The sequence below is a fragment of the Sinohyriopsis cumingii genome, chromosome 19 (genome assembly GCF_028554795.1).
Source record: "Sinohyriopsis cumingii isolate HCF-2022 chromosome 19, ASM2855479v2, whole genome shotgun sequence".
NCBI classification, from domain to species: Eukaryota; Metazoa; Mollusca; class Bivalvia; order Unionida; family Unionidae; genus Sinohyriopsis; species Sinohyriopsis cumingii.
In genome coordinates, this window is record NC_142979.1 from 44964085 (window position 1) to 44979192 (window position 15108).

At 33.0% G+C, this 15108-nt stretch overlaps 1 protein-coding gene across 7 annotated transcripts in view; it reads right to left on the minus strand.

Annotated features, from left to right (window-relative positions):
• LOC149775612 (uncharacterized) overlaps window positions 1-15108 on the minus strand; it is an 89071-nt gene that overhangs the window by 57743 nt on the left and 16220 nt on the right. For 2 of the 7 annotated variants that reach the window (XM_089943249.1, XM_089943250.1), the window contains one exon: window positions 14722-14886. The exons of the other annotated variants lie outside the window; for them this stretch is intronic. The gene's annotated coding sequence lies outside the window, so the exon portion shown is untranslated. The remainder of the gene's footprint in view (window positions 1-14721; window positions 14887-15108) is intronic. 7 annotated transcript variants of the gene reach the window in all.

The following is a 15108-nucleotide window of genomic DNA, read 5'->3' on the forward strand; positions in this document are numbered from 1 at the left end:
AGCTATCTGTTCATTACACCTTCAATGCCATGGACACTACTGCACCTGCACTCACACATTGTCATGAGCATCAGTAATACAGATGATAACTCCACCATGCCAAAAATATATCACTGTTGACTAGTTTGCATGCTTTGGAACTGTTTGTCTTTTTAACTATCTGGTGAATATGTCAGGCCCTATTTTATCTATACTCATGAAAATTAGCATATATATGCATCTCAGGGAGAGTTACTCAGCCACTCAAAGGATAGGTCTTTGTAACTTTCACACATGAGAGTATTTTGAACTCTACATTTGCATCACACTTGATATAATTATCAACTGTAACATTTATGAAATTCAAAATATGGGTATATCACAGAGTGAGTAATTCTGTCATATGAAAACAGGTCACTACGGCTTCATTTTCAAGTGTGAATGACATTTGTATCTTCAGAAGTTTGCTGACATTTGTCTTTTCAACCACCTGTTGCTAAACGCGTTGTGTCCTCAGCCATATTACAACTGAGTAGTCTACTTTGTTTAGACTCTACAGTGTCTACCAGGATGAGACCATGCTGTCTTAATGCATCTTAATCTATAGTAAGTAAAGCAGTATAAACCTTTCCTTTATGGCTTTAATGGGTGCAGCAAGGTGTATATCACATGACATTTTTCCATTATATGATACTGGTCACCCAGCACTCTGTACTATGTAATCTATGTTGGTACATTTACTGTAAATATTTCCACAAGCATTTAGGGTCACAATGCATCCATTAAAAAATTGTATTTGGCAAACTGATTGCCATAAAGTTTCATTGTTGTTTTACTTTTGAACTTTTCCTGTGTAATTTTGTACAATTAATTCATTTTTATGACAAGATTATAATTCATGATATATTCTTAATTTCATCAGTTATTTATTTCAGATTTCTATTGTTTGAATTATTTCATCCAACTGTGTTAAAAAGATTTTTATTTATATTATTTGGTCCTTACCAAAACACACCAACTAAAATAAGAGTTTTCATATGTTCACCTTCATTCATATATTTTTTTGTTCACATATTCTCATACATTTTTCTGAGAATATCACATAACTGAATTATATATTCTGATAAGCACACTTATTAATGAATAATTATTAACTTCACAAAATTACTTTCATTAGTTGATCTATAAATTAAATTAAATTCACTATGTCAATATGTATAAAATTTGTAAATGTCATGAAGACAAAAGCTACAAAGGAATTTGACTGTCACATGACTTTGTTTAAATCCTTTCTCTCATTTTCAACCAAATTAATGTTTAATTAGCAATTATAAAGGTGATTATTCACTTCCTTATTTAGCATAAACAATATCTAATAAAAATGTTAATTCTTTCCACAAAATTTAGTTTGCAAAATCTTATAAATAAGCTGAGGTTTGAAGGATTTTTTTCTATAGAAACTGATATAGTAAGTTTTTTAATAAAAAATCATATATGGAAGTCTTGATATTTAACTTCTAAATTGTTTGTAAAATAACGTATTTACCATTAATCTTTCATTCTAGCGAGAACGAGATAATGCTTGTTAACCATGCAAAAATATACAGGATCTCCCCAACATGCCTATTTTTAGCAATAATTACTTAGTACATCTTGAGTTCTAGATCACTTACTTACTTTTTGTTATTGTGGGGTTTAACGCCATTTCAGCACACAATAGGCTATACATGGTGGCCAGTATTAGGGGTGGAGGAAGAACCCGGGAAAACCCCAGAAAGAACCACCGACCCATGAGAAGCTACTGGTAAGCTTTCTCACATACCCACATTGGATGAATCCGAAACTCAAACTGGTGCAGAGGTGAGATGGCAGTGATCAGTAACGGAGGGCACTTTAGACCACTAGGCCACTCGGGGCCCCCTCACTTACTTACAAAAACATTATAAAACCAGCCTGCTTTTAATAAATCAAAATCATTTAAAGTCTTACTTCTTGACTGGAGAGCACATAAAATCCACTTCTATGATGTACACCATGTAAAACAAAAACCAGTCTTAATACATTTAATGTAGGCTGACTAGGGGTATCTGTCGGTAAGCCAAAAGCAAACAATTTTCCCTAATATCAAGTGAATGACAATGAAGCAGACTAACAGGACACATCATATTGATTACATACACATAACTTATTTCCTCTTGCAAATGAATATATTTGTTTTCAAAACCAGCCATATTAAATTAAATATTAATGTTAGAAACTACCATATTAACCAAATAAAATATTAATTTCCATTTGTCATCAAGTAGGTTTATACGTTTTTATTACTTTGCTTGGATTTTATATATAATTAGAATATAAAATGAAATATAACTATTTTAAGTTCTCACTTGGAAGAAATATGATTGTACCAAATTATTTTTTATCGTAAGTTAAATAATTGTCTTTTACTCTCTTCTCTCTCCATCCCTCTCTTCTGCTGTCTTTCCTTCCCTCTCTCTTTCTCTCCTTCATTTTCTTCCCCTCTGTTTCCTGTCTTTCTCTATTTGTATCTGCTGTTTGTCTTCCTCTCTCTCTCTTCCTATCTGTTGATCTTCCTCTTTCTTTTATTCTTTATCATCCCCTCTCTTTCCCATCATGTCAACATCTCTTCCTTTCAGTCATCTAGTCTGCCTTCCTCTCTCTATACCTCTATCTCCTCCTCTGTCTTTCTTTACCTCTCTCTTCCTCTCATTTTATTCCCTGCAAAAACTGCCTCTTTTCTCTCACCTTCTTAGTCTTTGTGCATCTCTCTTGAAATTTTTCTGTTTTCTTGTCTCTCTCTTCTTCTTTCTTCTTCTCTCCTGTCTCTTTTTCTTTTCTTCCTGTCTTCTTTTTCTTTCTTTGTCTTCCTTCTTGTGTTCCCCTCACTTCCTGTTTTAATCTCTCTCTACAGTCTTCCTCTCTTTTCCTATGTTTGTCTTTCTCTATCATTTCCTCACTCTCTCCCTCTCCTCTCTCATCCTCTCTGCAAATTGTACGAGGTGATGATAATTTTATGCTTTGAGCTATAAGCTTTGCAGTTTCATTAAGTGAAGATAGCTACAAGATTTGCAGAAATAGTATTTTCAGGCATACGCATTACATAATGGTTACTCACAAGCTTAGCAATTACCACAACAACAATGTAAATAAGTATTCACAGGACAGTAATATGGAGTCAAATACTGTGTTGGCAACAGATGCCAAGATTATGGGTGCAGCATTACTGTTGTCTACTGACATTTATGTGTATATTACCTGTGGATCCAATTCCAAAAAAGCTATTCAGTATGATTGGTTGAGGTACCTATGTGTTTCTCTCTCTCTTTCTCTCTCTGTATGTGAAATTTGGATTTTTTATGTAGCTTTGAGTCATATTGCTGCAATGTCTGCAGTGTGGCAGTTTATAGTGATGTTGAGCACTGAGGCATCATCCTGCAGACATGTTGTTTTTGTTGTTGTTGTTGTTGTAGGGTTTAATGCCATTTTTCAGCAGTATTAATGGTGGAGGAAGAACCCGGGAAAACCCCCGGAAAGTACCACCGAACCCACAATAACCTATTGGCAAGCTTGATCATATGCCCACATTGGCTGAATCCAAGACTCAAACCCACACAGACAGAGGTGAGATGGCAGTGATCCATAACAGCGAGTGCTTTAGACCACTTGGCCACTTGGGGCCCCCTGCAGACACGTAGCATTATGTCCCACCCAGTCACATTATCCTGACATTAGGTCGACCAGTCCTAGAACTAGCCTCTTAATACTGAGCGCCAAGTGAGGCAGATGGTAGTACCATTTTCATAAGTCTATGCTAAGACTCAGCCTGGGGTTCGACCCACAACCTCTCACATCACAGGTGGATACTGTTACTGATTTAATTCACATTTATTTTAGTTTAATTGTTTGTCAGTTTTAAATTTTTTATTCTATTATATGCTATTGTAATGTAAATTTATTCCCAAGAGATGATTCTTTTTCAGAAAATTGTTTGACTTTGACTGTTAGTTTATAAGCACCAGGTGTTGATCTAAATTCTGACCTTGTTTCAGAACTTGTAGCTACATTCATAAACAAGTTCTGTTTTATTTTAAAATGATTGGTTGTTTCCAAGGTCATGATGGGACTACATGATTTAAGATGTAAACAATTTTTTTATTTTTTAATTCTTGGAGTAAAATGATTGGTTGTCATCAGGGTCGTTCTTGGTGTACGTGACATAAACACGAGCACGTGACACCCCCCTTTTTGATTTCACAATTCCGGTTTTTCTATTACGCATATTTGTTAGTTTTAATAGAAATGCTTTGAGATATTTTTCAGTTTTGGGCTTTTTATACTGATGTCAGGTTATTTTGTTGTAGCCAGATTTTAAGTTATAATTTTTTCAAATCAGTTAGATTTCAAAATGATTAATTCTTTTTTCTCTGGAAATATTTTGAGGAGTGCTCACACATACATTTTGGAAAGACATTTCTTACAAATTTAATTTGGATTTCCAACACCGGAGTGCCATTATTTGTATTTTTACAAGGAACTGTAGATAAGCATAGTACTGACTACAGTATATGTCATCATCATCCATCTTGGATTTTCCATCAGGATTCGAACTTGAAATTATTAGAACATTTGTTACTAGGATTTTTGCAATTTAATTTGTGGATTATTCTGAGATTCTTTTTGGATTTGATTCTTGAAACCATAAGTTCTTCTCCGTTTTTCATTTTTACAGAATATTTCGGGAAAATAAATAATTTGTTAAATTTTAAAAAGCTTGTTGTTTTCACTCTTTCTGTGTTACTGTTTATTCGAGCCTAAACGTGTAACAATACTTTTACCACTTAGGCCATTGGAGTGGTCCCCATTTTAATGTAGTGTTAGTTTGCTGAGAAGAACCAGGAAGATTATTTTAAAGTTTTGTCTTATACCAGGGTTCATACAGAATTCTGAATGATAAATTCAAAGATTTTCAAAGACAATAAACATAGATTTCCAAGACCTATTTTCATTAACATTTTGTATACAAGTAATGTTATATGAGAAAATAGTGAATACAAAATACTACAATATTGTTTAATGATGAAATGAAACTGAATGGGTTATCATTTTAATTTACTACCTTTGAATCTAACAACCTTAGACAATTTTATCTGTGATTATGGAAAGAAATTAAAATGCTTGAGTTTATTTCAATTTTCAAAGACTTTTAAAGACCTTAGGGTCATCTGCTTAATTTTTTCAAACTTTCAAGGCCTTGAAAATGCTACCTCATTTTTCACACTGTCAAAAGACCATATGAACCCAGTTATACCATGTATGTGTCGACTTTTGAAAATTCTATTAGTTCAGAATTGTAACCTCTATTAACTGTAAAGGTTTATTTGAAATAGACCATATGTGAGATTTTGTAAAGTGAACCACTACCTGCATTATATTTCAAACGTGGGCATTAAGCAGATTAGGAAAGAGTCCATTAATAAAAAGAGACAAATTGCTGTAGGGAGAAATAATCAGCTAACTGATTCTGTCACTGCACCTATAATTTATTTTATGAACTGTTACATGTATGGTATATCCTTATGTTTAATACCAAAGAGACAATTCCTAATAAGGAACTAACTGCTAGTAGTGGGGAAAGAATCAGTTAGCTGATTCTGCCCACCCCCCATTTGTTAAGGGAACCATTATATTTTGATATCTCACTTACATGCCTTAAGTGTGTTACCAAAGGGCCCATTAATGAAAAGAAATTATTTGGTTGCAGGGGGAAAAGAATGAGATAGCTGACTCTTCCCCATTCCCCATTTGTTAATTGACTCATTACAGATATATTTCACATGTGGCAGTTCGCTTATTACCATTATTGAAAAGAAACTAATGAGTTGAAGGGAGGGGTGACTAACTAGAGAGGAAACTAATGGGTTGTAAGGGAGGGGTGACTAACTAGAGAGGAAACTAATGGGTTGTAAGGGAGGGGTGACTAACTAGAGAGGAAACTAATGGGTTGTAAGGGAGGGGTGACTAACTAGAGAGGAAACTAATGGGTTGTATGGGAGGGGGCAAGAAATAATTAAGAGGGATGGGATGGAAAACTTGGCTCTTAAAGTGTCTATGAAAATTACCAGTTAAGAAAAGGAAAGCTAACAATTTTACGGATTGATATTGTATCATAATTAGATACAAAATCATTTTAGAAATGATTTGTATGTGGTTATAATGCCTGCACATTGTGAGATCAGCACTTTGACCATGGGAACTTCAGTATTATATAATTTGTTTTATAATACTCAGTATATTGTAACAAGCAATGTATCATCCAACAAATCAACACTGATAATCCAATCAGCATAGTTTCAACAGCTCCACATCACCATTAGTATCAAAAGCCCCAGTAATAGGCCATGTGATCCAACTCCAAGAATAAAAGGTCAGAAGTTCTATAGGACTGTACAGAATTTTATTGGACTAAGGCACATTGGCTTTGAGAGGTTGAATATGGTATGCCCATCTAGCAAATGCCAGCTTAGTAATTCCCACTTGAGCCAGGAAGAAATACAGTTTAACAATGTTATTGGTTTATGATTTTCATGAAGAAGATGAAATGGAGAATGATTATGAGACAGTAGAGGGTGGTGTGACAGGAGAGAGAAAGTACAATTTATATTGTTTAAATGAATGCTATAGGCAATAGAATTGCTCAAAATGAATCAACTGAAACACTTCATGATTAAAACCCTTTACACAGAAAATGGAAATTACTAAACTAATTTCTATATTTTTACCTGAAACAATTTTTAAATAATTTTTTTGTATACTTATGTGTCATATAAACACGCAAATTAAAAAACTTGTGACCTTTCATTTTGAAATTTCAATGAAAGGCTTAATTGTCTGCAAATGAGAACCATTATTCCATGATAGATACATAATGTAACAACACAATAATCAGACAACCAGCCAGATTTTTGTACACTGTAGAGGGCCATTTCAGCTCCATAAATACATTTCTAACTGACACCAGATATACACTATGTTAGTAAAATTAGAAGGTTTCTTCCATGGAAATGACAGGGTTATGTATTAAGTTTTTTTCTTTCTTAATTTCTTAATAATAATAATAATAATAATAATAATTGTGCTGTAAAGAGAAAGGAACATTGCTAAAGCTGTTATTAATAGATACAGAAACATTTATAATTTTTGTAGGGTCAGGAATTTCTCTCCTCAACAGATGGTCTTTGACTCAGTGGACAAGGAAAGATTAGCATAAATCTTGATGGCATATATATGGATACTTATGTAAAAGTGAAATGTAAGTATATTTTTATATTTGACCAGACAATCTTACCAACTAGTGTTTTTTTTCTTCTCCAGATTCTAGTTAGGGAGATGGCAAAATATTGTGTAAAGGTAATGACTTTTGTAGAACAAAATATGTTTTTCTATGGATATGTATTGCAGTTAAAAAGGCAGATAAACTGGAATAGGGATTACATTTTACCTTGGCAGAAAATATTCAAAATGGCAATGTGTATCCTTACATGCAATAATGACAGAATTATATTATGTGATTGATTCACAAGTTACATATGCAGCAGTTCTAATATCTGTAGAAAACATGTTCAAATCATTAAGTTTTTGACCAAATCTCATGTCATACATTTTTATGTTAATATGCAAATTTGTAAGCCAGAAAAATTCAGCATGCAAATTCATTCAGGGTGAGTAGCAAGCAAATATCTTGACTGAGAAGCCAATCTCTGATATTAATTGCACCACTGTTTACTACAGAATCAAGTTGCCATTAACTTGCTGACTGTGACTTAAGGTACAGTTCCCATAGAATCAGGTTATAACAGTCTTAGTTTGTGACACCTATAATGATAGTCACACACACCCTCCAAATATTGTGGGAGTTTGATTACCTTTGAAGTTGGATAAGTAACTTTGACACTTACAACTTTAATCAATTAATTAACACCCCAACTAGAGTAACAGATAAAAGTGCAACTATCATTGATCATAACATAAGAGAAATTAATGTGCCATTGTATGCTCTGAGTGACCACTACCCACATGTTGAATAACCATGATGGTCTTTGAGACTGTCCTATCATTGTGGATCTACCTTAGGAGGGGATCAAAGTTATAATATACAAATATTTCAATTACAATGACATATTTTAGTATTTAACACAAGTTAGAACTCACTGGTCAAAATGGTGAAAATTACCAGTTAAGAAAAGGAAAGCTAACAATTTTACGGATTGATATTGTATCATAATTAGATACAAAATCATTTTAGAAATGATTTGTATGTGGTTATAATGCCTGCACATTGTGAGATCAGCACTTTGACCATGGGAACTTCAGTATTATATAATTTGTTTTATAATACTCAGTATATTGTAACAAGCAATGTATCATCCAACAAATCAACACTGATAATCCAATCAGCATAGTTTCAACAGCTCCACATCACCATTAGTATCAAAAGCCCCAGTAATAGGCCATGTGATCCAACTCCAAGAATAAAAGGTCAGAAGTTCTATAGGACTGTACAGAATTTTATTGGACTAAGGCACATTGGCTTTGAGAGGTTGAATATGGTATGCCCATCTAGCAAATGCCAGCTTAGTAATTCCCACTTGAGCCAGGAAGAAATACAGTTTAACAATGTTATTGGTTTATGATTTTCATGAAGAAGATGAAATGGAGAATGATTATGAGACAGTAGAGGGTGGTGTGACAGGAGAGAGAAAGTACAATTTATATTGTTTAAATGAATGCTATAGGCAATAGAATTGCTCAAAATGAATCAACTGAAACACTTCATGATTAAAACCCTTTACACAGAAAATGGAAATTACTAAACTAATTTCTATATTTTTACCTGAAACAATTTTTAAATAATTTTTTTGTATACTTATGTGTCATATAAACACGCAAATTAAAAAACTTGTGACCTTTCATTTTGAAATTTCAATGAAAGGCTTAATTGTCTGCAAATGAGAACCATTATTCCATGATAGATACATAATGTAACAACACAATAATCAGACAACCAGCCAGATTTTTGTACACTGTAGAGGGCCATTTCAGCTCCATAAATACATTTCTAACTGACACCAGATATACACTATGTTAGTAAAATTAGAAGGTTTCTTCCATGGAAATGACAGGGTTATGTATTAAGTTTTTTTCTTTCTTAATTTCTTAATAATAATAATAATAATAATAATAATTGTGCTGTAAAGAGAAAGGAACATTGCTAAAGCTGTTATTAATAGATACAGAAACATTTATAATTTTTGTAGGGTCAGGAATTTCTCTCCTCAACAGATGGTCTTTGACTCAGTGGACAAGGAAAGATTAGCATAAATCTTGATGGCATATATATGGATACTTATGTAAAAGTGAAATGTAAGTATATTTTTATATTTGACCAGACAATCTTACCAACTAGTGTTTTTTTTCTTCTCCAGATTCTAGTTAGGGAGATGGCAAAATATTGTGTAAAGGTAATGACTTTTGTAGAACAAAATATGTTTTTCTATGGATATGTATTGCAGTTAAAAAGGCAGATAAACTGGAATAGGGATTACATTTTACCTTGGCAGAAAATATTCAAAATGGCAATGTGTATCCTTACATGCAATAATGACAGAATTATATTATGTGATTGATTCACAAGTTACATATGCAGCAGTTCTAATATCTGTAGAAAACATGTTCAAATCATTAAGTTTTTGACCAAATCTCATGTCATACATTTTTATGTTAATATGCAAATTTGTAAGCCAGAAAAATTCAGCATGCAAATTCATTCAGGGTGAGTAGCAAGCAAATATCTTGACTGAGAAGCCAATCTCTGATATTAATTGCACCACTGTTTACTACAGAATCAAGTTGCCATTAACTTGCTGACTGTGACTTAAGGTACAGTTCCCATAGAATCAGGTTATAACAGTCTTAGTTTGTGACACCTATAATGATAGTCACACACACCCTCCAAATATTGTGGGAGTTTGATTACCTTTGAAGTTGGATAAGTAACTTTGACACTTACAACTTTAATCAATTAATTAACACCCCAACTAGAGTAACAGATAAAAGTGCAACTATCATTGATCATAACATAAGAGAAATTAATGTGCCATTGTATGCTCTGAGTGACCACTACCCACATGTTGAATAACCATGATGGTCTTTGAGACTGTCCTATCATTGTGGATCTACCTTAGGAGGGGATCAAAGTTATAATATACAAATATTTCAATTACAATGACATATTTTAGTATTTAACACAAGTTAGAACTCACTGGTCAAAATGGTGAAAATTACCAGTTAAGAAAAGGAAAGCTAACAATTTTACGGATTGATATTGTATCATAATTAGATACAAAATCATTTTAGAAATGATTTGTATGTGGTTATAATGCCTGCACATTGTGAGATCAGCACTTTGACCATGGGAACTTCAGTATTATATAATTTGTTTTATAATACTCAGTATATTGTAACAAGCAATGTATCATCCAACAAATCAACACTGATAATCCAATCAGCATAGTTTCAACAGCTCCACATCACCATTAGTATCAAAAGCCCCAGTAATAGGCCATGTGATCCAACTCCAAGAATAAAAGGTCAGAAGTTCTATAGGACTGTACAGAATTTTATTGGACTAAGGCACATTGGCTTTGAGAGGTTGAATATGGTATGCCCATCTAGCAAATGCCAGCTTAGTAATTCCCACTTGAGCCAGGAAGAAATACAGTTTAACAATGTTATTGGTTTATGATTTTCATGAAGAAGATGAAATGGAGAATGATTATGAGACAGTAGAGGGTGGTGTGACAGGAGAGAGAAAGTACAATTTATATTGTTTAAATGAATGCTATAGGCAATAGAATTGCTCAAAATGAATCAACTGAAACACTTCATGATTAAAACCCTTTACACAGAAAATGGAAATTACTAAACTAATTTCTATATTTTTACCTGAAACAATTTTTAAATAATTTTTTTGTATACTTATGTGTCATATAAACACGCAAATTAAAAAACTTGTGACCTTTCATTTTGAAATTTCAATGAAAGGCTTAATTGTCTGCAAATGAGAACCATTATTCCATGATAGATACATAATGTAACAACACAATAATCAGACAACCAGCCAGATTTTTGTACACTGTAGAGGGCCATTTCAGCTCCATAAATACATTTCTAACTGACACCAGATATACACTATGTTAGTAAAATTAGAAGGTTTCTTCCATGGAAATGACAGGGTTATGTATTAAGTTTTTTTCTTTCTTAATTTCTTAATAATAATAATAATAATAATAATAATTGTGCTGTAAAGAGAAAGGAACATTGCTAAAGCTGTTATTAATAGATACAGAAACATTTATAATTTTTGTAGGGTCAGGAATTTCTCTCCTCAACAGATGGTCTTTGACTCAGTGGACAAGGAAAGATTAGCATAAATCTTGATGGCATATATATGGATACTTATGTAAAAGTGAAATGTAAGTATATTTTTATATTTGACCAGACAATCTTACCAACTAGTGTTTTTTTTCTTCTCCAGATTCTAGTTAGGGAGATGGCAAAATATTGTGTAAAGGTAATGACTTTTGTAGAACAAAATATGTTTTTCTATGGATATGTATTGCAGTTAAAAAGGCAGATAAACTGGAATAGGGATTACATTTTACCTTGGCAGAAAATATTCAAAATGGCAATGTGTATCCTTACATGCAATAATGACAGAATTATATTATGTGATTGATTCACAAGTTACATATGCAGCAGTTCTAATATCTGTAGAAAACATGTTCAAATCATTAAGTTTTTGACCAAATCTCATGTCATACATTTTTATGTTAATATGCAAATTTGTAAGCCAGAAAAATTCAGCATGCAAATTCATTCAGGGTGAGTAGCAAGCAAATATCTTGACTGAGAAGCCAATCTCTGATATTAATTGCACCACTGTTTACTACAGAATCAAGTTGCCATTAACTTGCTGACTGTGACTTAAGGTACAGTTCCCATAGAATCAGGTTATAACAGTCTTAGTTTGTGACACCTATAATGATAGTCACACACACCCTCCAAATATTGTGGGAGTTTGATTACCTTTGAAGTTGGATAAGTAACTTTGACACTTACAACTTTAATCAATTAATTAACACCCCAACTAGAGTAACAGATAAAAGTGCAACTATCATTGATCATAACATAAGAGAAATTAATGTGCCATTGTATGCTCTGAGTGACCACTACCCACATGTTGAATAACCATGATGGTCTTTGAGACTGTCCTATCATTGTGGATCTACCTTAGGAGGGGATCAAAGTTATAATATACAAATATTTCAATTACAATGACATATTTTAGTATTTAACACAAGTTAGAACTCACTGGTCATAGTCCTGAAAGGTAGGGGTCAGGAGGTTTCAGTAATGTCATAAAAGAGCACTGGGATTTTCCATGGTCGGCCATATAAGTAGCTCCCATTTTCAAATACCAATGGAAGGCTTGGGGAACTTTTGAATTTCATTGGATTTAACACTTCCTGAAGACCACCATTTGACATCTCACATGAACAGACTGTACACCATTATCATGGTCTCTTCCTGTAATGCCAGAAGAGCTGTTCCGAAACAATGCTCATGGCAGTTCATGCCTGCATCCTCTGGTACCAGAGGCCAGTGTACTAACCATCTGGTCCCCACCACAATAGTCTAATAGTTAATTTGCTGCATCCACAATTACAAGGAAACAAAAATGCCCTGTATCTTATAAGATCCTGCTTAAGAGAGATAAACTCTATGCAGAGAAGCAGTGTACAGGCTATTCTGTTTTGATTTTGTTTTTGTAAGGGATTTTCATTTATGACTGAATTTACCTTTACAAGTCTGGATGACTGTATTATTTTATAATTATTTACACTTTCCTTCGAACAGATCAGGATATAAATCATTTTAAGTTCTAGCTTTTGTGTTGTAGTTTGTCATAGTCTATGGCATAAAACTGAGTAAATATTGTGATGAGAAAAAAACAGTTATATATAATATTTCTCAAAGTAAATTTTTATTCCTCTAATATTTGAAAATGTTAGCAAACAAAACAGAGCATGTGTCATTCAAGCTAAAACTTTCTGTGATGCTTTCTTTGTCATGATATTTTCAAATGCTTATAATTGTTAGGCATGGTTTATGGGACCAGAGCTTTACTGCAAAGATGTCAAAATGTATTCATATTGTATGCGCAGCCTTAACACGTCACACTGGTTGCCTGGTGGAGCTACCAATCTGATTCAGAAGTGACTGACTTCAATTAAAAAATGTAATGCTGTTTGGCAACTCAATTGTTTTCATAAGCTTGTGTGCTTATTAATTGTAATTTATGTGCTTTCTTATCATTCTGTGATTGCAAATGAAAATAAGAGTTTTTCTTCTATTACTACTTGTATGTCGAATACAGTTTATCAATACCCAATACCAATAATAAAAGATTATTTAGTGCTAAGGGTATGACAAAACTTGAATAATACTGATGGTATGATGTGATCCTATACTCTATATTGATTCCTTCACTGTCATCAGCACAAGACTATTCATTACAGGTACCAACATCATATTTAAGAAATTTGGACATAAAAGTCTTTCTTTTATGAAAACAGTCGTCTCTTTAAAGTAACATTAATCAACAAGGCATAATGTACAAAAGGTTAATTTGTTAGTAAATAATTTATTTTCCAGTCCCAACAATAAAGAAGAAAATGATTTGTCAATTATGATTTTCTTTGTTAATCTCTCCAAACGCTATTGGGCTGGTGGAGCACAATGCTGGTGCAATCTACATGAGGCTGCTGGAGGGTAAAGAAAGGACATACGTGTACTGCAAAAAGCCATTTGGGAAACTTGAGAATGGAAATTTTGAGTTTCAATTTGCTGATGGTGTAGAAGCAACATTAAATATGAAAGATATCCAGAAAATCAACAAAATTTATTTAATCAACAAGTTTGAACTACAGGTAGCAAACAACCAAATATGTGTTATGGAAAGGGAACATGAACAAATAAAGGAAGCAGTTGCAATATACATTAAATGTTAAACACAGGTATGAATTATTGAACCACTCTCAAGAGCTTCATTGGTTGGATCTCTTAGGTAAGACCTGCCTCCTTACTGCATCCTCTCTCCTTTTAGCTAAAGAGTTTTAATTTGGGAGCACTGGATTTGACTGGTAGTAATAGTTCTCCAAAGTTTTACGATTGGGTGATTATTATCAAAGAAACATATTATTCGAGAACTGAATCGTTATTAATGGGTAAAACAGCATCTCTGAATAGTCACTAGGTCACATCAATTATTTTTTAATTATAATAGAAGACATGTCTTTAGAGTGTGTAAAAATTTAAATATTTAACCACTTGACTTTAAATCACGAAAGTTGAACCTCAGGCAATCTTTGAAATGGAATTTTTGATGCTGATAATATATGGAATATATCCTATAAAACTGTGTTAAGATTTAAATATGTTACAAAATATCACAATATAGAAGCAAAGTTTTTACATAATTATGAACATGTACATTTGAAATTGAAACAAAAATATCATTATGTTTGTGTTTCCTGTTATATTTAAAGCTTGAGTCACATTTCTTATGTGATGTCATGTTTAAAAATAAAATGGATTACATACTTGATATCACCTCTGTCTGTGTGTGTTCAAGTCTCGGATTCGGCTAATATGTGTATTTGAGAAAGATTTCCATTAGCTTCTCGTGGGTCGGTGGTTCCTTCTGGGGTTTTTCCCAGGTTCTTCCTCCACCATTAATACTGGCCGCCATGTATAGCCTATCGTGTGCTGAAAAATGGCATTAAACCCTACAACAACATATTTGATAATATGCTTCCTTCTTATTACTCTATCTGACCTAGATAATATCATTCAATATGTGCTGCCTATCCCTTTTTATGAAATATTCAAATAAAGACATAATATCAGTTGAACGTTTTTTCCTTCATTCATTTACATTCTTACTGCATAGACAATTTGTTGGTTGAATAGATTATACATGTTAGCTGT